Raw genomic sequence first — 26987 nt, forward strand, 5'->3', positions numbered from 1 at the left:
AATGGGAAAGGATGAAACTAGTAGTTAGGTCCAAAGAACACAAACAATTGCAACCAGAAACTCATTCTTTGCAAAACTGGAGTTGCCCTAAAAGCCATTTGTATTGCCATTAATAGAAAAGGTCAAGAGTTCAGGGCGAGGAAGACTTGCCTTACTTCCTCCTTTTAAGACCCCTCCTCACAAAAACGACCGCAGACTTAATTGAAGAAGCCAACCACGCATGCTTAATAGCCATTCAAGCTAATTACCATAGGAAGCAGGGGATGGGAGGGGCTGGTATTATGAATATGTATTTGTTTGAACCTTTTGTCAATAAATAGACTCTGTGACCACCTGTAATTTTGCAGTACGCATTAGGGGGATACCCCACTCTGCTGCCCAGCACTGAATAAACATACCCTTTCTAACTTTAAATTCTTAGTCTTTTGTCCGTCACAGTTGAGTATCGGTATTGGACCGATACTCATATTTTGGTAAATCAGAAGAACACAGGAATGCTGGTACTCTCAAACATTAGCATTCACAAAGAGGTATATAATACACAGTAACCTGAAATGAATCAGAGAGCCAACAATAAGGACAAATACCTTTATTCACGTTATGACTATCGGGAGCTTAAATGGTAGTTTTTCTTAATGCGTTAAGAAGCACTCTTCACATCTCACCCTAGATCTCAGGATGTCCCCTTTCCAGCTCATACTTTGGGATCAGCTGATTCCTTCCAAGTAGTCCGAAAAATAGCTGTCACAAAAAACCACTGTGTAATGGATAGTCCAAAAGCAGCACAAGCTGTTGGATGTTATGTAACTCACTGCCATTGGGCATCTTTTGGGGACACTTTTCCATATCTCCCAACAGTGAGAATTATCATAAAAGGCTGGGGACAGAGGAGCCATGTTCAGCTCAGGCTACATCCACATTTGTTCAGCATCCTTGCAGCATGGCAATTCAGACAACCGTGCAAGCTGGAGGTTACTTTTGCTGTCTTCTGCGTCTGCAAATACCTTTTTCATATAAAACTAACAGAAGATTTCAGATTCCGTTTTAATTGAGTGACTCTTCAGGTTTACAGTCCTCTGGCTATGTAAGAGACAGTCACTCTTCATAAAATTTGCAAGTAAAAGTTCCTTCCTATTTACAGATTTTTTGAGGAAAAAGTCAAGCATTATTAAATTCTTGATTTAAAAAAAATCCATCAACTATTTGTTTTAATGCCAGCACAAGTTTTTTATGAATCCTACCTTTCATTTATTGGAAAAATATTTTTTTCCCCTGGTCTTTAATACATACATTATTAGATTTGGCTATGCATTTATTGATCCATCATATTCAGATCTTTTCAGCAACTTATGCATTTTTACATCTCTTGATTCAAAACAGATTCACAGTTTTTTAAATGGAAATTCTGGTGAAAATGCATCTTTATTAACACAGAGCAAACAACAGACCAGCAGAAAGAGCCATTGGGTTTCATTCCAAGGAATGAGCAAGTTTCTTCCTCTCTTCTGGAAATACTTGACCCCAGACAATTTCAAAATGCAGAAAAAAACTAGATGTGTCTTAAGCATTTATTATTTCCTTGCAAAAGCAACACATGAAATGTCCAGAACAGTGAAACATCAGAAACTTTTAAGTGTCTGATTAGATGTGTTGAAGTTAATAGATAACTAATATCTTCCTCAAAACAGTATGAAATTCATTAGTGAAGTTTCCATTCTTTCTGGTTTGTTCCTAGAAATAAAAATAGAATTAATAAGTACTATGGTGATGGAGAATAGAAAACCTAAATGTAGTGTTACAGACGTATGCAATAAAGTCATAAGTTTTGCATTAATGTTTATATTTTGGAGTATAGAAATCATTGTGAATGTTAATGTTATACTACTGTGGTCTCAGAACCTAATGCATTCCATAAAATTGTGCTGGAGACCTTAGCATTGCAAAATTTGCAAAGTATGGAAATAAAAATATATTAATAAAAAATATACATTTTCTCAACCATGCAAATTAGGCTTCAGCCTGGTTAGTGAAAAAAAAAAAAAAAAGTGGAAAGAAATGCTATTCAAATCTTTCAGTGAGTTGGAATAGGTGTGACTGAATTAATTAAATACATTTTTATGACTATAACCTATGTGAATAATATACTTCGTCATCATCAGTCTTTGGCTCCAGGTTGGATGATACATGTTGATGCCAACTGATGGCACAAATTCACTGATCTATTAAAATTACAGTATTACATTCTTAAAAATCAGTTTTTGAATGTGGGCCAAATCCAGGATATGGCTTAAACAGAAGCATAGCATAGTCTGAAGAAGACAGTGTGAAAATATCTCTCCAGTCTATCTGTTGTAATTAAGTGCTGGTGGTCACCAGACAGCATACATTTTCCTTAGACAGAAAAGTGAAAGGTTTAGCAGCAGTAAGCCTGAGTGTAGCAACCTGAGCCCAGTAACAAGGGAAGATATATTAAGAATGAAGCACAGCAGAGAGGAAAATCTTGAATTGCTTCTCACCGACTTTACAAGCTGTAGGGAAAGCCGTGCATCCATACACGCTTCCCAGGGGGTGGGTGACGGGCACTGTCCCTGCCCATCCTCCCCTGGCTGGCACACCTGCCGGCTGTGCTGGCCAGGTCCAGCTGATGTGCCTGCTGCCTGCAGGGTAGCCGGGATCAGGGGAATTAGTTCTGCTTGCCTCGGGAGGCCAGCCCTGCCGCCACGGTTTCTATTCAAACTCCCGTCCACCACTCAAGCTCAACTGGAACCATTTAGTACCCGCATTGTTCTGTGGTTTTTATTTGTTTCCTTCCACTCAAGCACATGTTAGAAAAGGCGACCCCCCAGCAATCTTTTTCTTTTTCCCCCTTTTCACATGACTAAGCGATTATCTTCTTCCTAATCAAAGAGACAGATGAAAAGAGTTTATTAATAAAAGTTCCCCTTCAGGAAGATTGGAAATGAATGATTAGTAAAATACACCCAATTTTACTTATAGACCCCCCTCATAGACAGGCATCTGTGAAGGGTAGGGATGCCAGAATAGTGGTGGGGACTCAGGCATCTGGAAGCTGTTTGCGATATGGATTAGAAGTCAGGCTGCACATAGATACTGCCTCCAGTCACAAAAGGTTGCTCCGTGGAGGGGAAAAAAAATATGCTGCTTGTTTACAGTGCTACTTTTTCCCTTTGCTTGTTATCTGTTTTATTTCTTCCCTCGCTCGTCTCTCCCCACACCATTCGTGTGCAATTATGTCTGCACCGATACGGCAGCTGGTGGTGCCTGTTAACCATACCCACCACACCAGCATCTAGGAAAAGGGGAGAAGGAGACAGGAGCTGGGCAAACAACACGGCATTGTGCTTGGGACTGGGGCATTATCTGCTCCCTGTTGCCAGGGACCGCTGATCAAAATGGGAAAACAACTCCTGCACTGCGGAGACCAGACTGAAGACAGTCCTGTCTTCAGCTTGCAGTGTATCCACAGAATATTTAAAACAGTGGTAAATCACTGACACAAGAACTCCAAGGAGCTTTAATAAAGACCTGAATATTTAAGCCAGTTTTGAAAGCGTGGTGTTTTCCAGACAGATCTAGTTTTACCAGCGTGACTCAGAGATGGTTGCAATATTTATAAGATTAAACCAGACCATAATGAAAAATCATATGAAACCTGAGTATCATTCTAGAGAATATCATATTTGTCTTATGAAATAAATACACTCAAAGATGCTACTTTTAAATATCTCTAGCAATAGGCTTTTCTGATGCCATCTACTCGTTAAGTTAAAGTTTTAGTCTCAAAAGTAAGTAAAGTGTAAGATAAGGCTGCCTAAATTCTGCCTGTGTACATTAGAACTCAGATTAAGAGAGTATCCCACCTGGGAGTGAGGGGGCTTGGGATCAGGGTTTTAGGCCTTCTATTTATCCAGTTTTCTTTCACACCAAAGAAAAAAATCCAAGCACTAAATTACTTCAAAAAATGTCTAAGAAAAATTTTTAAAATAGAATTATTATTTCAAACTTGGTTGCTTTCAAGTCCAGGTTCTCATGCTGTGTTTCAAAGAAAATAAAACTTTCTCCCTCTCACATCCTATTTGGAAGAAATTGCATTCTGAAGCAAGGGCATTTCTTTAACTCTTTTTAAAAACAGAAATAAAATTAAGCATTAAGCTGAATCTCAAATTCAACTTTTTCCTAGGAGCTTCTCTAAAAAAATGCATGTAAGAGTTGAAGGAAAATATATATGAGGAGAACAGATTTTTGTACAAGAATCTTTCTGAATTTGTCAACATTTTTGATTATTTGAGAAAGCAAAAAGGAAAATTAATTCGAAGACTGCTACAAACATCTCCACATAATGACAGTTACAGCAGCATCCCAGTAGGGCTATACTATCGCTAATGCAGTAAATAAAGCAGGCTATTGCAGTAAATCCAAAATTATTAGATTTAAACTCATGACAACGGATATTAATTTTAGACCTACTGGATTGTATTAGATATATGTTTTAAGCCTCTTAAATGCTTATACATTAGAGGTATAAGGAATCTCTTCTTTTACAGGAAGGACTCCAGAAAAAAAACATACCTTGTAAACAACATTCTTAATACCATTTATGTGTGTCACTTTACAGAAAAAAAAATAGACATTTATTTGCACAGAATAAAATGATAAGACCAGTGTAATACAGGTTTCCTTATGATGTAATTAAGATGATCCCATGACATACAAGTAGAAGGGATTTCACTGGTCACTCCTCGTTAGTGCCAGTAAAGTTTTAAATAACACCCCACTATCACACATTCCATATCTGCTAATATTTAGAGAATTCTTTAAATAGTATTAGTAGCTTGTTTATATCAGAGTTCCATTACAGTAACAATTTACTTAAGCAATTCTCCTTAAAACAGAAAATCGCAGCATATTTAAAAGGCTTAAAACCAAGTACTTTTATATCTACATAAATCATCTACATCTTCCCAAATGCAGACATCATGCAAACAGTTTCTCAAAACAAGTAGCTACTCTCTTCATTTCTCTTCTTGCAAGTGATGTAAAGCTAAACCCCTCCCTTACCTGAAAAAAAAAAGATGTAGTGCCCAACTGGAGCCACACCTTCAAATTGCTACCACTATGGAAAACTTTGCATTTAAAGAAAAAAAGAAAACATTGTCTCCACAGGTCATCAGGCTCCCATGAAGAAGTCCTCGGGGAAGGGACAATGGCCTGGGGTTTGTGGTAGTGCTTTTTGGTGCTGTTAACTTTAAAATATGTTTCTGTTTCAGAGAGAATATAGGTCAAATATTGACAGGTTTCCAAAACATAAGATATCTAACAGTATTCATAATTGTTCAGGCATCTCACCTCCTTATGCTTTGTCGGCATTCAATGCCTACACCAAGAGAATTTCCATTAACACCTTATAAAAGGGCAACTTACTGCTAGGAAGCCAGACCTTTTTTTCCTGAAAAAGAGTTGTATCTACAAAAGAAAAAAAATGCAATGGTTGAAAATATCAAAGATAACATTTACTTTCACATCAAAAATATGGGGGTTTTTTTGGGGTTTTGTCTTTGTAGGCTTTTTACAAATGATATAAAAGTTTTATAACATGACATAATTTTTTTAATGGAACAGCCACTTCACAGTTCTTGTGTTTGGTAAGCCATATTGCCTTACCTTTTCAGAACTGTACCAATAAAATAATTTTTAGAAGTAAATTATATTCTAGCTGAAAATATTTTTATTATTCTTTGGAACCATCTAGCTAAGTGACTAACAGAAAATGGAATATAATATCCCAATTTTATATTTCTTTAAATAGAAGTTCTATTTTCAGTAGGTATCATGGTTTAATGTGGAAAATAATATTTTTTGCATATTTTCTGTTCTCTTTAATTCCTTGTTGCCTAGTTTAGACATACTACGTAAATTTGGACACATGCAGCTGCATGCATGTGTTTAGAGATTCAGACTGAAATTCATGATTGCCATATAACCATATGCAAAACATTCATATATTTTTACATGCTCCCAAGCAGTTGATTTTGTGTATTTATGTAGGAGATGGAGTATGTTTGCATTTTCCTTTCCATTAAACAAAACCTCTATTATTTTGTCAAACTGCTGTTAAAGGATAACATGAAAATACAGCTTAAAATTGCACATGCAAATGGCCATATGCAATTCTGGCCTTCCAGTAAAAACCATAGAATTAAGGTGCCTCATTAAATAAATATATTTTACAACAAAACAAAAGTTTAAAAAGCATGCACAACCCTTGCTTCTTTATGTATTAACATAATATCTTTCATATTTCCACAAAACTAAAAAATTTTTTTTCTTTCCTTGTTAGATTGAAATGTTGTAAAAGATATGTTTTAATCAAAATCTTAAGCAAAACCATATGGACTGGATGTGAGTGGTGTAAGTAGAGTTGAAACAGCTAAGCAGGTGATGATACAGCCTGTTACACCATACAGAAAGATATTTAACCAAACAAATTGCCAACCAAAATTATTATCAATACTTTAAAAAAAGAAAAAAAGAAACAGAGAAAGAAAATAAAGAAGGATAGAGAAAAAGAGAGGAGAGAACAAGAAAGAAAAAGAGAGAGAAAGAAAGAATAAAAGAAAGAGAGAAAGAGAATAGGAGAAAGAGAGTAAGAAAGAAAGAAAGAAAGAAAGAAAGAACAAGGGGATGAAAACGAAAGAAAAAGAGAAAAAGAAAAGAAAAGAAAAAGAAAAAGAAAAAGAAAAAGAAAAAGAAAAAAGAAAAAGAAAAAGAAAAAGAAAAGAAAGGAAAAAAGGAAAAAGGAAAAAGGAAAAGGAAAGAAACAGAGGAGAGGAGAGGAGAGGAGAGGAGAGGAGAGGAGAGGAGAGGAGAGGAGAGGAGAGGAGAGGAGAGGAGAGGAGAGGAGAGGAGAGGAGAGGAGAGGAGAGGAGAGGAGAGGAGAGGAGAGGAGAGGAGAGGAGAGGAGAGGAGAGGAGAAAAAGAAAGAAAAGAAAGAAAAGAATAGAAAAGAAAAGAAAAGAAAAGAAAAGAAAAGAAAAAGAAAAGAAAAGAAAAAAGAAAAGAAAAGAAAAGAAAAGAAAAGAAAAGAAAAGAAAGAAAAGAAAAGAAAAGAAAAGAAAAGAAAGAAAAGAAAAGAAAAGAAAGAAAGAAAAGAAAAGAAAAGAAAAGAAAAGAAAAGAAAAGAAAGAAAAGAAAAGAAAAGAAAAGAAAAGAAAAAGAAAAGAAAAGAAAAGAAAAGAAAAGAAAAGAAAAGAAAGAAAAGAAAAGAAAAGAAAAGAAAAGAAAGAAAAGAAAAAAAAAAAAGAAAAGAAAAGAAAAAAAAAAAAGAAAAGAAAGGAAAATACCCAAAGTGAAAAAGTTTCTGAAATTAAGTTTAACATCCAGACACACTGAGGTATTTATATGCATGCATGTAAGTGTATGATCCATACATGTCCCTACCTGCATCTATGTATGATATGTAAACATTTATTTTTTCTCTCTTGGCACAGTTTTGTCTGGACCCTTGCAGTTTCTGTTCAAGGGGGGTATACATGAAGATCTTTAAAGTGGTACATATTTTACTCTGGTGTGGTTGGCCTCCAACCTCCGTTCTGATCCTCCCTTCTATAAACAATCCTCTCATGATGATCTATTTGTCCTCTTCTTGTGTGGAGAAATTGGACTCTCCCAAAGGTGAAGAGAAGTAGCAGAGGTATATTCTGTGGTAAAGACCTTTTGACTGGGAGTTGATCTGCATTCTAATACCTTTTTCAGCTTGAAAGCCAAAGAAGAGTTGGCCTTATTTCTCTTGAAATATCTAAATAAGATGAAACCTAGGCTACTTTCTTGATGTGTCCATATCCAGATTTAAAAATACAAATAAAACCCATGCTATTTCCTTAAAAATCTTGTTTTAAAAAAATATTAGTCATTATGTAACATGACACTTCTCTGTTTTCAAGTATGGTGATAAGAAGAGAAAGCCATAGGACTTTGTTCTCCCCTCCTCCCATGGTCATAAACACCAAATTCCTTTTGCATTTTACCTGTTTATGTTGCCTTCAGATTAGCCAGCATTCCCTGAGTACTTTGCCATTTATAGTGGACTAAAGCAATAGAACCTCTTTTTTCCTACTTTTCCTTCTATATCCTCCACACACCAAAACTTATCCAGAAGTTATTTATTCAAAACTCTTGAATTGTCTAGAGTGACATTAATCTTTCAAGTGGGGAAAAAAATAAAGATATTTCTCCAGGGGAAGAACAGATTATTCTCCACTCCTTCAGTAACTCAAGACACAGGACTATTATGGTGTCTGTGTTCAGCTATTTGTATTTGTCTACATATATAATTTTGAACAGTTTTTAATCGTAACTTTAACTTTTAAGTTTTGATAGCCAGTTTAATCATTTTATAGCCTCTAGCATTTTCCCTACATTATTATATGTACTTTTAATCTAATTTTAAGACAAAAATCAGCAAACAACAATGTAGTTTAGTTTTTTTTTAGTATTTCTCCTAGTCAAAAAGTGCCAGATGAAAAGTCCAGTGAAAAGTGTTAAGAAAAAAACAGATTACAGGGCTAAAACAAACTACTTCAGTTTAACCTAGTGGAAATCTTTTCACCCTTGTAAATGTGAATGCCTAGTGAGAATCTGTTTTTTTCTGGTGAAGAAACAAGACCAGGTATTCATAACATTTATTAATTTTTCATCTAACATCTGGAGTTTATTCTCTGCTTTTCTGTCATCTGAGATATGTTTTTTAAAAATTAAAATATAGCAGGGTGTGTGAAGTTTTTTAACCACTTCTCAAATGCAAGAGGCACAAAGACCAAGTACAAATAATCTACTTCCTATCACTGAAGTGCCCTGCTGTAGAGGTGACATTTTGATTCTGCCAATTAAAATAAATAAACACTTATAATTTACTAAGAAAGCTCATTGATAAATGAAGTGTCACCGACTAGTAGTGGTGCTGGCAGAGTGACATTTCCTTATCCCACCAGAAGCCTTGCAATCATGTGCAGGGAGTCACAGAGGGACAGGATCCAAAGCACTCATCCCCTCCTCCCCTGCCCTGACTCCAGGCATCCTTTTCTTTGACCCCTTTGCCAGTCCCACATCCTCTTCCATCCTGGTGCACAGGGTGGAGGGGCTGGCTGTTGTGCTGGCGTGGTGTTGCCTGGGCAGGGTGACAGCCCGCTCTCCACAGACAGCGCTGTCAGAGAATCACAGACTTCCACATGTACAGGCGAAATTAACTTCTGTTAGTCTGACATTTTCCGCAATCAATACTCACAGGGTCCTTGTCTCTGGGATCAAAATTCATAAATCAAAAGCAGAAAGCATGAAATAAGGTATTTGATAAATCCATTAACTGAAGTGGAAGTGTACTTCTGTCACACTGTTTAAAGACTACAGTAGTGCTGGCTAAAGGGGGAGAAATCTAACAAACACATTAAGTGAAGTGCTGGCTTGTGTTTGTTTGAATATATGGCTCAATCTCACATACTGAAGGACTTTATGCCTGTGCAGCAGACAAGTTGGTTTTCCTGAACTCCACACTGCACAGACTGCCTTCTGGAAGAAGAAAACCACCAACTGACCATTTTCTGACAGACAACCCTCTCCTCCCACTCCAGAACAATCCAAGTTAAAGGCAAATCTGCATTGCAAAACATAGTGCCACTGCAAACCACTTTGGATTCACTAAAGCTGCATGAGCCTAAAGCGTGGGTCATCGTATTTAGGGGTTAGAAGGAAGTCCAAGATACAGATAAGCACCAAGAAAACTTTTGTTGCATCTTTCAGTCCAAACATCCGAGTGACTCCTAAAGCCCCAAGGACTATCTGTCAGTACAGTTTGGTGTCTAGGAATTTTTTTGAACACAGGGCCAAATCCATACCCCATGTCATCAGATTTGGGTCTCTTCAAGTGGCTGTAGTGCTCCAGAAGCTAAAAACATATCCCACAGTTTGCGTAATTCTTTTTAAATTTCTTAAATTTCTTAAAATTTACTGTAGTAAAATTTTAAAGGTTTAAATTTCTTAAAATTTACTGTAGAAATATATACCTGTATTTTTCAGCTATGATTCATGACATAGAATTAGTGGCAGAAGTTTACAGTTGAACACAAATGGCATTATTTTAGCAGAGCTACTTTTTAAGGAATATCATAACTGTGTTAACTGTGATTGAAAACTGAAATGTCTGTTTAATACAGAAACTGCCTAATGGCCAAATCTTGTATCTATAATGTAATATAAAAGGTAGCAGTAGACAAATTACTTTCATTAGATCATTTCTTTATATCACTTCAAATACTATGGTAATACACTTTTCTTCTTTCATTGTAAAAATGAAGACAAAACAGTTGTTTTTGTGTATGACAAAATCATCTTCAAAAAAAATTTCTTCTAAGTATAACTGCATGTTATCAATGCAAACTCCTATCTTACAGTTTCTGAAATCAGTAGAACAATATTTTCAGTGTATCTCATTCTATATTTGGTCACTACCTATCAATGAATAGTTTGATTTTGTTTTTCTCTAATTGCAAGCTATCCAATAATTAGACCAGGATTTTTTTCTATACAGATCTTTTGTCTTCTAAGTCTGTCGATAGTTGTGATTTTCTAAGAGTCTGAATGTACTCTAATAGACCTATGAGAATGACTTTTTTTGCTGTTATGTACATTCAATAAAGTTTTCCCCCTATCAGTTAAAGAATTCTATTACTTCCTTTTCTGCTCTGAATAATACAGCTCCCCTTGAGAAAAGTCATGTTAACAGAAGAGAAGACTGCATTTACTTTTAGATAATAAAACAACTGGGCATGTCTGGTTTACCTGACTATTTATAATTATAGCATCATCCTTATCATGGAACCATTCTAAAATAAAAAATTTCTCAATATATTGACCTCTGATATTTACTACTCTACAAAATGTCTACATGTGGGTTTTTTTATCATTCAGGGGGTCTTAGCTGGAAATCTTTTGAGAGTAAAATTTGTAGCGTTTTGATTACAAGCAGCATTTAACCCTATTTTTCTTTTCTTTTCCTTTTTTTTTTTTTTTTTTCATGAAGCCTGTGAATCCTGACTCTGTGTCTTCTCATGGTGGCAGCTGAGAAGCTGGAGCAGCTACTCATCCATTGTGTCTTCCCAAGCAATAAGATTCCCCACTCCTTCACACAGTCAATCTGATTCTCGGTCTACCTGGTTGACAGGTGACTGACAGGGTGAGTGTCCTGGGAAGCTGAAGAGGTAGACAGTCTATCCACTGATGGAAAACCAGCCAACCAAATGTCGTTATTATCTTTCCCAAAACTGTCCTGTCGGAAATGTGTGGCTTTGTTTTGGTTTTTTTCCTGTGTGAAAGAAATTTGTTTTCCATTCAGCTCTTTTCAGGGGTTGTTACTAAAGGAACCCATTATTACTGAGAGCGCTTTCACTCAAACGCAAAATTCAGTAAGTTCACTCACAGCAGAATACCAAGCAGATTACCTTGCTTAGGACAGTCAGTATAGATGGGAACTTATCTTGAAATTCTCAGATCTCAATCCAGGACCGTTAATTGCTCCACACCTCTCCAGAAGGGCAAGTATCTAATTAAAAATAGGGTAGAAAGAAGAAACCATTTATTGCTCTTTTTCTACTCTCTCTGACACAAAGTTGATTTCTCAGTTTTCCAGTCAAACTAATCTGAGAAAAATTCCTTCCCTTTGCTTATATACCCCATTGACATACAAGATAATGAAGTCTAGGGAACATGATGCTTCAAAGGATAGTTGATTCTCATATCTTTCAATCTCTGCAGAGACATTTGGGAGAGTTTATGAGAAAATACAGAAGCAATCATACTACCTAGCAAGCAGCTAACAAGTGCATATGTTTCTACACTTTTCAAGACATACGTAAAGATAAAGTGTGGTTCTAATTTTCGCCAGAACTGCATCTTTCCAGTGGTTTTTTAGTCCTCTGTAAAGTAGGGTGGTCTTTAAATTTTTAGACCATTTGTTGTAGAAAAGGAGACATGATTTCTGTTGATACTCTCAAGTACAACATGATAACATTATTTAGGAATGGTATACTAAACCCAGATATCTTCCAATAGAAACTTACACTGGCCAGCAATGTTGTGACATAAAACATAATTCATTTTGGAATTTAAGAACATAATCAGACAAACTATTTATAAATGCATCTCATAAATGAATATTTTTTATATGTTTTTGAAGCCTAATGAAGAATTTTGGCTGTACAAATAGACAGGAAGAGGTCATGTACTTACAAGTCTTTTGAGACTTATTCAATGAAATAGTGAATTCCTACAACAAGAAATATCACTTCAAAGTGATATCAAGAAATATCACTTCAACTATTGCAATATGAAAAAGTTAAGCTTCTCAATGCCATGAAAAGGATATTTGCCTTCTCATGCAAAAAATAACTAAAATATCATTGCAAGTGAAATGGGAATAATTCATTTTTTCTTTACATAAACAAAATAAACTTACTGTGATAATCCAAGTAGCAAGTTTTCATTACAAACAGCTTGGGGTTTTTCTGTTCTTTTTGAGCAAAATATTCTGCTACCTCTTTGATTCTAGTAATGAATACTACTTCCTTCTAATAAACTTTTTTTACTCTTCAAAAGAGAAAGCCCTTTTTATTTGAGGGGTTGTCTAATAGTCTGTATGGATTATAAATATGAAACAAAACCTTATATACCATCATGGAACAGTTTGGGTTGGCAGAGGTTTTAAAGGTCTCTTAGTCCAACCCTCTTACAATGATCACAAACATCTTCAACTACTCAGTTTAAGGACTAAATATTTTTAAATTATAAAAATTGTATATTATTATATACTTTTCACCAGTACTAAACACGTTTCTTGCTGTATTCTACACTGTAGTCCCAAGAAAAATTATTTTACAGCATCAATCATTAATATCATAGCATCCTCTGCTTTGCCTGCATTTTCTTATATGGATTTCCCCATTGCAATGGAAATAAAAGATAAGATAGATACTTACTTATAGAGGGGTAGATACTTATTTAGGAGGGAAAGAGAAGAGCCTTATTGCAAATACAAGTGCTGAAGAGCTCCAGCAGTCAGAGCATTTGTCACTGAAGAGCAACAAGAAGATTAATTTGGTAATGAGAAGATTCGTGATGAAAGTGTGTACCTCCATGTGAGGCAGAGGGAGTTTCTCCTTGCATCTGGAAGCTCAGAGATGAGATAATTTTCTTCTTCTCTGTTCTAGGCCCCTTTAATTAAAATTCCAACAAAAGACAAAGGTGTAGGATTTTAATTTGGGATTTTTTGTGTGTCTACTGCTAGAAAGCAAGTTCATCTGGTATCCACCCTTATTTCTGAAATCTTCCAATTTTCCCTTTCTGTTTCTCCAACATACAGTAATTTCACGACTATAAGCCGCACCATTTTGACTAAAAATTTTGGTCCGAACTCAAAGTGTGGCTTATAATCAGGTGTGGCTTATATACGGACAAAGAACGAAAAGTTGCTGTTTTAGTTTGGAGGACAGGTGTCCACTGAGAAAGGCAGGAACTTCTCTTTGAAATGGAGAATGTAAACCCCCTCCCTTCAAATTATTATAATTTTGAAATGAAGGGGCTTTCAGGCAAAGATATGGGAATTAGGAATAACAGTTCTTTTCTAGGGAAATTAAAATAGAATTACAGTACTACAAAGAAACAAACTCCAAACCCTGACAAAGTCAGAGTACAACCTGACACCCCATCAGGTAGGGTGTTGGTAGCAGCTCGATTAAATGGTGGTTGCAGTCCTCTTGCAGTGACAGATGTGATTCAGTCGAAACAGTGGTTCTGTAGAAGGTGTAGTTTCCCTCTGGAGGTCCAGTGGTGATGCAGAGAAATCCAGTTTTCCTCTGGTGTTCCAGTGGAGAAAGGGGCTCCCTTAGTGTCCCAAAATCTCTGTTTTTATCTTGGTCAGAAATGTTGGGCTCTTCCCCCTGGCTGGAGCAACTTCCAATGGGATGAAGTAATTTTATCAGTCACACAGTGGGACTCAATGGGCCATTAGCAGAAAATGACTCGCTGGAGGAAGGATGGGTTGTTAAAAAAACAATGCCCTACCTGGTTTCAATGGATGGCGCATTAGCAGAATATCTGCCGTTGAGATAAGGATCACTTCCCCCACCCTCAACAGATGGCAATAGATACCTTTTATCACACTCTGTATCGTAACCTAAGACAGTTACTGACACCCAGATGTGCATCTTATAATCAGGTGCGGCTTATAATTGTGAAATTACTGTAAAGCAGTTTTATGCCTGCACTACGCAGAAAGAGAATCCATGTTTCTATTATAGCTCCTGTCATGTTTTCTGAGCTTTTCCTCCAACAGTCTAATCTTGATTGCTGTACTCCTGGCAAAAGTAGATTAAGAGAACCAACACATATGAAAATTATTATCCTCTCTGAAAAGTGTTGTAGTTATACTTAGCTGTGCCTTTTATCGTTCCTAAAATTTAAATGTGCTGGTCCTCACTTGGAAAGAAATATGAGAAGCTGTGAGAATAGTCTTTCATTTTTGTTTCACTGGACATAGTTGTCTAAAAACATGAACAGGTCAATTTTGTCTTTGCTTTTCTTTTGCTTTGTGGTGTGAAACAAAGGAATAATGGTGAACCATTATTTCAGCATCTGCAGTATTCCCTAGCCAAAGTACAGGGGTTACATCAATTCTGAAATAGAGATATCTAGTCATTTAGGGCAACACTGCTTTGTTTTCTTGTAAATCATACTCCATTATGACTTCTGAATTGTCTAGGGTTCCACAAAGCATGTTAATTTAATATCTTAAGACTATGGCAGTCACATAAAAGCCCACGGTATAATAGAAAAGACAGCTTTTTTTTTTTTTTTTTTTTTTTTTTAATATTTACTAGAAATAGTTTTTCAGAAGCAAGGATGAAGAAAATACTTGCCCTACTATTTTTCAACCAAATTTTTCTCTGGAAAAGGCTCCCTCCTTTACCTTTGGAGGCAGGAGATTGCCAGGCAAGCTTTTAGAGTTATACTTTCCATTCTGTTCCAGCACACAGTTCTGTTACCACTTTGCAATGCTTACAAGACATGTCAGAGGTTATGTTGTTTAATTGCCTTTTTTTGCACATACACAGTTCACAGTTCAAGCGGTGATGAGAAACTACAAATTGGACTAAAATCCTAGTGTGCATGAAGGTAACATTCTAGTGCTTCTTGCCTCTTCCCCTATCCCTAAATGAGTAGTTGGCAAGTTCGATGGCTAACTATTAAGAGATCATGACAATAATGTATTTTAGGCCAGCAACAAAGCAGATGGGAGTCCACAACCTCAATGCAACATTCCCAACCACCTAAACTCATCACCTCAGGCTCAAGAAGAAACAAGGGAGAGCTATTTGCAAACATTTTAAAGTACTGTGGTTCCAGTCCTGAATTTGAATAGAAAGCTGACAGAGAGCTATGTGAGAAGTTTAACAAGTTGGGTACGACAAGCAGAAGAGGAGTCACTCTTTATTTCTTAAACTGGAATTAAACATAAATTGATAATATCAGCCAACAGATTAATCCCTCTCACTGAAACTTTCTGGTTGTTTGCTCACTACCTGAAGGAGCCCTGCCTTTTGCTAGTTGAAACATTCACATCACGACACACCAAACCAAATTTGGGTGGACTTGAACATGATCTCAAAAAAAAAAAAAAAATTTGTATTCATGAAAAAAGAGGGAAGCAGGGAAGCAACCCAATGCAGAAATAAGTGTTGGGTGCAAGACAGAAGGAAACTTTCCTTTTGTCAGGGTTTCTGCCTGTGCCAGCTGAAAGTCACAACAGAACTTGTTTGTGCTTAAAAAATCATAGTTAGAAGCTAGTCCTGCTCTTGACATTAATCCTGAGCCTTTCTTTAAAGCTGCATGTTGCTCTGCGATTGCTATGGAGTCTTTGCTTCCAAGGGTGCTGCTTTCTCTCACCTGGTGACACACTGCAGGATGAGGTAGTTACAAAATACAAAATCGAGCCCAGATCAAGTGCATCTAATCCTTACAAGGCAGTACTGCATGCTAACTGATGTTAAGATTTTGGAAATAAAGGGGAATAAAACTGCAAGAGTATAATTTAATTCACTTATTGATGCCTACAAGGTAAAGTGCACTTTTCTCACTATGCTTATCTTGATAACTATATACTAACTTAATTTTTCTTCCTTTGGGTAGTCTAATGTTTTAAAGGCTTTTTCCAATTTGTGACTGTATATTTATTTCAGATGATACCCTGTGAACCACCTGAGTGCATTTAAATGCCATCTACCACATAACAAACACTGATTTCCTCCTAGGAGATGAGGGAGCTGCAGCAGTTACACTCTGTTATTGTACCACAGTGGCAGGCTGCCAATATGCTCATTCACATTTGTAAATTCTGTCTCTTCTGTACAAGAATAACAATCTTAGAACTGAATACTTGGGTAAAATCTCAAATGTTTATCCAAGGCAGTTGTATCATCTTCTTTGAAATTCGGTGATGGAACATTCCTCTGTTACACAAACAGTAACAAAATAGACAGAAAATAAATACCTCATTATACATTATACATTTAAACAATTTGCTGTTTAAAAAAAAAAAATGCCCTAAATTATACGGTACTTCATGATGGAATTCTTGCATGTTTGGAGGACAGTTCTAGAGTTCTAGTTAGGTCATGTCTTTTTCATGGGAACAGAGAATTAGTCCATCAAAATAGCAAATCTTCTTTTGAGCCAAGGCCTATGAAGATACTTTGAATAAAGTGACAACTTTCAGTTTCCTTGCAGACCTGCAACGATGCAATTGCCTAGAAAGGCTGCTATTGTTACAGCTACTGTGTAGATAATGAAGGAGTGCGACACAAGATACTAGTGAAGTGGAAAACAAGGGATTGTTGGCACAGTCCCCATGTTCTCTTTACAGGACAATTAGAGACACTTTGCATTGTCAAAACACTTTTCAAGATTTAGTCACAAGTTGGAGGCAATCTATCTGTGATTGCTATTGGCAAAAGGCGAACTTGATTTTCTAAAAGTGTGCGAGTGTTTTAGCATAATTAGTTTGAAATAAGAAATGTTATCTGTATTTATTAGAATTTCATGACAAATAGAGATAACAAATTAAATGCAAATAAGTTTTCTATCTGTGTCATTTCAAAGTTTTCCTAATCTATACAGTGGAATTTAGACAGATTATGCAGATAATGGACTGCTTGTAGTGGAAAAAAAGGGACTACATGCTTGGGCAGTGCTCTCTGGCTCTTGCTCCACTATATCTCAGAATATGGTGCACATGCCAACCCATCATCCGTCACTTGCATCTCTCTTTTAAACAAGATGAGGTGAAATACAGTAAGCAGTGTGCACACAGTTCAGAAGCACTACTGATTTGCACAATAATTTCTTATTGTTATGCATGCAATTATATTAAATTTAATTGGTTGATACCTTCTCTAAGCACGCCTAGAAAACCACATCCCTTGTTCAGACTCTTGCTTTTTTTTCCTCTACTGTAAGGTCTGTGCCTTTAACACATGCTTCTTGTATTATAAACCTAATCCTAAGGCTAAGAATAATTTGTTTTCCTAAAAGACAGCTTTATTTATCAGTCAGGAGCTATCTAGGCATCTAAGAACCATGCTGCATTTCTTAGTTTTTGGACTGTGGCTGCAAGGGTACTTTAAATCAGGATCTCGGGTTGGCAGCGGCAGCGGATCATCTCAGGGGTAACTGGCAGGGACCTTTTTTAAGGGAGAGTCTTTGAAGCACAGCACTGTCATTGCACCCTGCTTTCTGCAGGGTAAGCTTGCCACCATATGGAAACCACGTGGATTACTTAGTGGAGGTCAGGCTAACGCTGATAGCATAACTAGATTTTCTGTCTCAATTGTAAGAAGTTTGATGGAAACAAAAATACACAGTACAAGTGCGGGAGAGGAAATGTGGCTCTTTGTGAACCCTCTTTTGTACTTTAATACCAGTCTGAGCCATCCATTCAAGGCTGAGGCCTGAATGGATATTAGCCAAGCATTTTTAAGTTCAGGACTATTAGTGGTTTCAGTAAGTACAAATGTTGAAAACATCAAATGTGGGTACAAATTTGCTGTTTGACTTTCCATTTTCTTCCCTACTTTTACTAAAAAGACAGAACAGACTCTAAATTTAGTGATATTACTTAAACAGCTGCATTTTATATAAAGAACTAACACCAGATTTACAGAGGGATAATCTAGTTCTAACTTTCTCTAGAGTGCTCAATATTTCCCACACAAACAATTTAAGAAGTTATTTGGCACTTGGAATCCAAATATATTACTTGTAATGGCATGACACAAGAATTACAATCACAATTAATGGCATGTCAATACTTTTTAAAGAAAAATATTGATGTACAATGGGTAATCAGGCACTTACTAGATACTATGATCATCTTTCAATGAATGCCATCCATCTAAGCTGGGCACTCAAATTACACCAAAGTTCTGGAGAGTAAAGTATGAAAAAAATGGAGTAGAACTGAACTAGAGCACACAGAATAGGCAAATTACTTTATTTTGCAGATAACACCTTTAGGACGTAGTCCCACGGTTAATAAAAATGGCAAAAATCTTACTCAGTTTTCAAATGAGTTGGAATGAGGTGACTAGTGGCCTACTCCTTTTTTCTTTCTCACAATTTTCCCAAAGGAAAAACAAAATTCAACTCAGTAGCCTATTTTCCTCATTATATATCAATATGCAAAATTTAGCTATATTTTAACATATACAATAAACATGTATTCACCTTCAGCATTCTCCAGTATGATTTCAAAGACATTTTTGCTAGGACATTTTCCCATAACATAAAGAGTATAAATAATAAAGAATACCACTTGATTGAATTAATCAAAATTTACTGCTTTAATTTGCAACCAGAAATGACCATCCTCTAAAAATACCAGCGATAACCCTCAGCCACCAAGTACCATGCAGCTGCTCATTCATATGCTCCCCTCTGGTGGGATGGCTGAGAGAATCAGAAAAAAGCTAGAACCCAAATGTTGAGATAAGAACAGTTATTAATAGCAGAAGAAGAAGAAGAAGAAGAAAGAGAAGAAGAAGAAGAAGAAGAAGAAGAAGAAGAAGAAGAAGAAGAAGAAGAAGAAGAAGAAGAAGAAAAAGAAGAAGAAGAAAAAGAAGAAGAAGAAGAAGAAGAAGAAGAAGAAAAAGAAGAAGAAGAAGAAGAAGAACAAGAACAAGAACAAGAACAAGAACAAGAACAAGAACAAGAAGAGATAATGAAAAGATAATAAGGAATAAAAGTGAAAAGAATCAACTGATACACAATACAACTGCTTTACCACCCACAGGCTGATGCCCAGCCCATCTCTCAGCAGCAGTCAACCCCTCCCAGACAGTTTGTCCCCAGTTTATGTGCTGGGCATGATATTCAGAATATTCATGTGGTCCAGAATATCCCTTTGGCCAGTTCAGGTCAGCTGTCCTGGCCAAGGTCCCTCCCAGGTCCTCTGTGCAGCTCCTCGCTGGCAGAGCATGGGAACCTTTCCCAAACTTGCCAGTGATTTATGTGCATTTTTACCTCTAAAGCTTTTAAGTCAGTGGCATAAAACTATTCCTCCAAAAAATCAACAAACACTGTCAGTAGGTCCTGCCAGTAGTCAGGTAATTAATAAAACAAGCTCTTCCATGTACATGTGACAGAGGGTAAATCCAGGTATCCCCATACTTGATGCAGGCTGCTGTGTGAGTCATGACACACAGTGCATCATAATGGATTCCTGCAGTCCACTGTTTGGTTGTTTATTTTTTTCTATTAATTCATGCACAGATATGTTTCAGTGCATGAGGACTATCAGACTGCGATGTAGTTTTCTAAGAAGTTGGGAAAATACTATGATTATCAAATTCAAGAGGAAAATAGGAGTTAGTGAAAGGTATGATTATAACATAGCTACGTTAAAACTCTTGGTTACAGTAATTTTTATCTTTAAAAATAATGAAGACAATGAAAAGACTTCTGAAAAGTCCACCATTTCCATAGGTTTTTTTTAAATTAAACCTTGAATAGAAATTATTTTGATTATAAATTGTTTCAAAAACACCAGATGACTACTATGTGTTTTTCAGTTACATTTTTAAAAACAATTCTCATCTTGGTCTAAAGACATTTCATGGAAAAAAATCTCAAAACATCTTTCAAGGACAGAAAGAAAAGAAATATCCTGACAATTTGTGAATTTTTTCTCCCATCACTGAAAAAAAACCCAAAAAAACCTCTGAAAGATTTTTCATTAAAAAAGATTTTTTGCCTGGAAGGGACAGGTAATGTTTCTTAATTTTAATATGTTAATTAATTGCCAGATTATAATTTCTATGGAATTGAATTTGAATTTCATATTAATATTTAATGAATTAACTAAGACTAATTTAATTGTAATGAATACCAACACATTTAATGATGATTGGTTGCTCATTTTTAAAAAATGCTTAATAAATATTCTAATTTTCTGAGGATTGCTGTTGACAATTTCATTCTGTTTTATTTGTATATCAGCTGGAAAAGCACCTTGAGGGACATTTCTCTCCTCACCTCATTGACTGTGGCTGCTCTTAGGAGAGGCTGAAAATTTTTCACTGTGGTTTTAAGCATAGTATTATTCTAAACCTTGTTTTAGTTTTAAAACTTGTCTAACCAGCAAAATTAGTGATACTTTCCTAGATTTGAATTTCCATGGAAGAAAAAAATCCTTTCCTGTGGAAAAGAAATAAACTAGAACCTTGCTTCTTCTAGGGGCAGAAGTAGAGAGAAGGACATAGCTAGGCTAAAAAAGCAAACAATAAATCTAGGAAATAATTTCACATACTAAAATCTTGTAGGATCCCATTGCTGAGAGAGGATCTGTAACTCTTCTTCATGCAACTTACCTTCTCTACAGATTTTTCCACTATGTATTTTATCCCCAACTTTCAGCTGAATCTGCAGCACTGACCATCATTACAGGCTTTTACACATTATGTCACACTTCTCAGAACAGCACCAGTCAATGTCCTAAATGCAGCAAAATGGAAAGGAAGAAAACTAAACCAAATCAAACAGATCACAGCTGCAAGCTAAGCAGGCTGGGATAAAAAAATCACTCTTCTAGCAAAAGTAGCAAGCTGTAGGGAACCACCCAATGCTACTGAATCTGGGTTCATAATCACACAGGATCACTTTTCAGTCCCAAAATCCAGCTTGAAAATGACTCTGGGACCCACATCCTATCACTGCACTGCTGGTAATCTCTTCGGTGGTTGTTTGGATTTGCCTAGGGATGTTCCCACTGAAGGTTGCAAAAGAAAATAAATCTATACCCTTCTTGCGTTTATGATCTCAGTCTTTTCTCCAAAAACTGTGAGAAAGAATGACTCCTTGGAGAGACAAACTCTAAAACGTCTATTCAAATATGCAGACACAGACAAGATATCCTTCCAAAAATGCACTAAAAATATTCTGCTTTCTTGGCCTAATCTTTACTTCTCAAAACTCTGAGGAAAAAAACAATGTTATTAATCATTACTTATTGATTGCCTTAAGTGCACTTCTTAGAGTGTGATAGTATAGTGTGATCATATCTGCTCACAAAACTAGTGTAAGTAGATGCCTACCCCAAAACCTATCTTTATTATTTATGCAATTAAGTGTGTGGCTGTATAAAGCTCAGTGCATATGAGCAGTAATATTACACCATCCTGACGTGGGTTTCACTGCTGTATAAATGAAGCCCATATTAAATTTATAAAGGTTACAAAACCATTAGCACTGATGGCTTTTAAGGAGTAAACGTTCACCATGACTCACACTTTGTTCACTTGTGCCATTTGGAAATTAAGTATTCTTAATTGCTGTAATGCACTGAAAGTTCCAGCGCTTCTCAGTGACTGAGGCACATAATTCCCCTGTAATTTGAGTAAAGTATTCTAATTGATTAATTGAGTTTTCTTGTAAGATTGTGCAGGAGTTTTAGATGCAAGAAGGTTATCCTTGTTCTACGTAACATAAAAATGCTTGAACCTGCAATATAAAGTAATGTTATAGGTGCTGAGTGAAAGTACACAGCAATACAGTCTAAATGAGATGGCCATTTTTGCTGGCAACAAGTATGTTGTACTTTACATCAAACATGCACTATGCGAGGTGAGAAGAGATAAAAGCTTTTTTTCAATGCCATTTAGCATTTACTGTCAACCTTGTGCCTTGTGTTGCCTGTCATTTATACGATCAATTTTTGTTTAGTTTTTGTTTTACTTGGTGTAATGATTCTCACTGCATAACAACAAGAAGCAACATAAACAAACAAAAAAATGTTATGGAGATTCATCAGTGTTAGGTAGATTTCAAAAAAAGGGGAAAAAAAGAATGACAAAGGTCCTTTCCAATCTAAGACATTCTATGCTCCTATGAAAGAAAGAAAGGAAGAAAGTGAAAGGGCTGGGGAAGAAAAAGAAAAAAAAAGAAAAAGAAAAAGAAATAGAAAAAGAAAAAGAAGAAAAAGAAAAAGAAAAAGAAAAAGAAAAAGAAAAAGAAAAAGAAAAAGAAAAAGAAAAAGAAAAAGAAAAAGAAAAAAAAAAAGAAAAAAAAAAACCCTCCACAAAATATAGTTTATTTTTTGCATTAAAAAATATACTCCTTAACAATGAAGTTAGCAAAATAAAATGCTAGCAAATCCATCCATACTGTCATCAGTTGATTGAACTGGCCCAAACCCAGACCAGATACAGGATCACCCCTCAAGTTCCTTTACAGAGAGATATTTAAGCTGATGGTACTCCAGGCTTTAGAACATAGGAGCAAAAATACATTATGTAAATTATTTCACACAGCAAAATAAGTCAAAATGAATATCAAGTAATTTTGATGGGATTTTTTTTTTACTAGATTTTGCCATTCTTTCTGCAAAGTGGTTGAATTTTGAGGTAAAGTGAGTGTTAGTATTTACAGCATGTTACAAGCTGTTATATACTTTATATTAGAAAAATAAGTTCTTGTAAAATATAATGCCTTGATCAAAGATTTCAAAAGCATGGCAATCAATAAAATAACTACATATTTTGTCTGTGGTTTAGCTGTAACGTGACTTCAGCTGCAAAAAAATTTGCATTGGCAGCATTTGCTGCCTTTTCTCTTTTAAGAAAATGGTCTGCAGCTTCCACTGGGTTGCTGCACAAAACCAATCCAACTTAAGCAAATTTCAGAGATCTAGAAGGGTGTCAGGGAACATCTTTTCTCCTCCATTCCACTTTCCATTCCTTTCTTTCCTTTCCTAAGCCTTTGATTCCCTCAGAACCATGGTGAAAACCCTTATTTAAAAGGAAAATAATCCCTCTTTTAGGGTAGGGTTGTTGATTTGTTGCTTTCTCACAAATTTTGAGGACGTTAGGTTTGCAGAGGACTAGGTTCAATATTTATTTACACATTGTGCTGAGGTGTACTCCAGTTACTCGCAGAGTAGAAGAAGGGCAAGCCTCTTCTCTTTTCCACCTCCTCACAGGTCTGGGTCTCCGGGAAGCATCTCTTATTGTCCTGTCTTCACTATTTCAGCCAGGGAGGTGGTTGGGACAGAAACCTGCAAAGATCTCCCTATTCACTCATTTTGTATGAATACCTGTGCTTTACAGCCACTTGACGCAATATTGTGAAATGACAGGAGTGTCTGTCAAGACCAACATTTGCCTGGTAAGGTGTTTATCTGACTCTTCACTACGGTTTTTTTAAAAACCTGACAGTTTAAAGAGTTGGTTTTGTTGCTTTTTTACTTGTTGTTTGTTTTTGTTTTGGTTGTTGTTTTGGTTTCTTGTGAAGCACATGGAACACATTTCTCTGCTTCATGACAGATTTTGATGAAGTTTATTGCAGAATTCCATGTTGGGCTTCAACAGTACGAGTCTGGAAAAGCCCCAGTTTGAGGGAAGAGACCGTTTAAATTAAAGGTGTGCAGCTGATGTTTTCTTTGTTGCAAATATTTAATTCTTTCTTCTTCCAATTCCTTTCCCTGCCTCGCTTTTGCTGCTTGAATTTTTTTTTTATCATTTCTGAAAAAAATACATGCTTCCCTTTCTTCACATGGAGTTTATTCCTAACAATGCCTGCCTCTCTGTCACACAAGCTCACAATTTGTATCACCCAATACACTAAGGGCCACAATTCATTTCAGTCATGGTTCAAAGCTATCCTGAAATAATCACAAAGTGACACTGTGAAATTACTGTAAAAAATTGTGCGGCAGTGTCATGACATTTTATAATTGAGACCTCTAGTACTCATAGCTCTATCAAAGCCCATAAGGAGGAGGGGGAAAAATTGTGTTTTGACAGACATAGCAGCTTGAGATGTGCAAGCAAGATTGTATAAAGTCAGCCATGTAGAAAGTTATCGGATGTTCCAGTTTGTGCCCCCATGAAATTGGCACAAATCATCTGGATTTGACTTCAGGAAGGTGGTTAGGAGTAACATGAGAGAGTAAACGAGAAGGTAATGGCCACTCAATGACTTAACCTGTGTCACAGGGCAACTAATGTGTCAGCAAAGAATCAAATAAAGATGAATGAGCTTATCAGAGGACCATGCACTGCCTCATTGAGTCCAATTTAATTAAACAAAGGAACTGCTCATATAGAAAGATTAATAGAGCAACCATATACAGTAACTGCTATGAAAGTATATCAAAGAAACACATAAACAGTTACAGGCAGCTGCTATGCAAAATTTTCTTTCATAATACTGATGAAAATCATCAGGTGACCAGAATCATTTGACCAGCCATACAGGTCTTTTTGGTAAAGGTCTGAGCTTATGTGTAATTCACAACAGCTGAAGATGCTGCCTGTATGAACCAGCTAAATGTCGATAAATGGAAATTTGCCTAGTTGATCTACTCTAGAGCTTTCTCTGAGTGTGTGAAACAAGTTGCCCCCTCTTTGGGGAAGGACTCAAGCATGTCTCCAAAAGGAAATGTTGCTATATGAAGTCACTTCCCTTGCATTAGAATGCTTCTCTGGATAAAAAAAATATTTGGCTTTGGTCACAGAGTAAGTTCATTTAATTACACAGAAAATAAAAAAAATCTAGTATCAGGAGAACTTGAAACAATCAGCCTAGCAAATAATTTACTGGTAAGGAAAGTGGAGTGAAGAAGAAGAGGGCAAAAGGAATGAGATGCATATTAAATCAAGTTTATTTAGAAAAACATAAAGTTAAGGTAGTAGTTTTACACTTTTGGGTTATAAATGCCATTTCACAGTTAGGTGCTTTCAGTTTAACGACATCAGTTTTGTAGTCTGGACCACAATATGTCACTGCAAGGCAGCATAGTCCAGCACCACTCTCAGCCTTTGAATATCACAAGGTTTAGGGCAACAGAGTATCTTCCATTTGAGAAGTAGGGCAGCAGAGGTATTACTTGACAGAGCTGTAGCATGTCAGGAGAGGAAATGTGGAACTCTGTATTATTGTCTGTACAGTGGCAAAATTTCTCCATTGGAATGTGAAATGACAGGAAGGAAAGTTTTTGCTTTGAGGTAGCAAGGGGCCTCTACCTAGTAAAAGTGCTATAGTACTGTCTCAGAATTCTTCATTCATGGGAGGAATTACTGATTTTAAGACAGGAGTTTGGACCCTCAAAACCAAAAAAACCAAGCAAAATTAAATGCCCAGGCAATTTTACCTCTGGTTCAAACTACAGTTTTGTTTTGTTTTGTTTTGTTTTGTTTTCTCCTATCACTATGTCTACCAGCTCATGCAAGAGCTGCAGTTTTTCACTGTTCTAAATAATAATAGCTGCAGGAGCAGCAGCTTGTATGTCCTTTTTATAGTTGGCACAGAATTGAAGCTCTAAATAGACAGTAATGTTTCATGAGTTTTCACCACCATTTCCCCATTCTTTTGTTTGGACTGAGACAATAGAAGCACCATAGGTGTAAGCACAGCATTCCCAACAGTCTTTGAAATTCCATGTATTTTTCTTCCCCTCATTCTAGGCATGCCTGTATGGCTTGAGTAAAAGTATGAATTTACTTCAGAAAGTATCAGAAATATATATCACTGAAAAGTCTTGTATCAACGGCAAATTGGAAGAACCTAATGGAAGAGGAATAAAAGTTCAATAAGTTCAATTCTAGAGAATGAAAACTTACATTGTAATGGTGCAAAGAATTCCAAGTACTGTGCTTCTTTTTCAGGTGGAACAGGTTACATTGAATATTTTGGATTGTAAGGATTGCCTCACCATCACTTTTATCCTCCTTCTACCCAGTAAGATGCAACAAGTGCTGACCTACATCAGATGTTTCAAAAGAGAACATTTAGCTACATTTTTTCCATCCAGAAGACCGACATGGAGAGGTGGGCAGGTAAGGGCAGAACTCAAAGGTGTTTGGAAGCTGCAGGCAGCCTGGCAGGTCCAAGAAGCAGCAGAGGAAATGGTCTGTGGGTGTGTAACAACTGTTCTTGTCTGCTGCTCATCCAGACAGGATGGACGAGTCTCCAGGCAGCACCTGGGAGTGCATCCCTTTAAGAAATAAGACAACCTCCACCTTGCCTTCCATGAGAAGAAAGCTAGGAAACATCTTCAGAGAATTTACCTTTTAAATTGTACCTCAGGTTCTTCTACACAACCACAAGAAGACATCACTTCTCTCTGGCTCTTATGATCTTTTGCTTTAGGAGTCGCCTCCCATGTTTTCTTTAATGGTACATCAGCATGTGCATGAATAAATTGAGTTCAGATAAATAGGAATATTCTTAGCTGGGATTGTTCCCTCAAGAAATATATTTAAGCCAGATTTTAGGCTGCCTGCAATTTTACCCTACTGCTTGAATGGCACAATGCCCACTCACAGGCTGGTCAGAGCTTAGGGCATAATTGTCAACCAACGATGGATTAGATGTAT

The sequence above is a fragment of the Catharus ustulatus genome, chromosome 1, assembly GCF_009819885.2.
Source record: "Catharus ustulatus isolate bCatUst1 chromosome 1, bCatUst1.pri.v2, whole genome shotgun sequence".
Taxonomy (NCBI): Eukaryota; Metazoa; Chordata; class Aves; order Passeriformes; family Turdidae; genus Catharus; species Catharus ustulatus.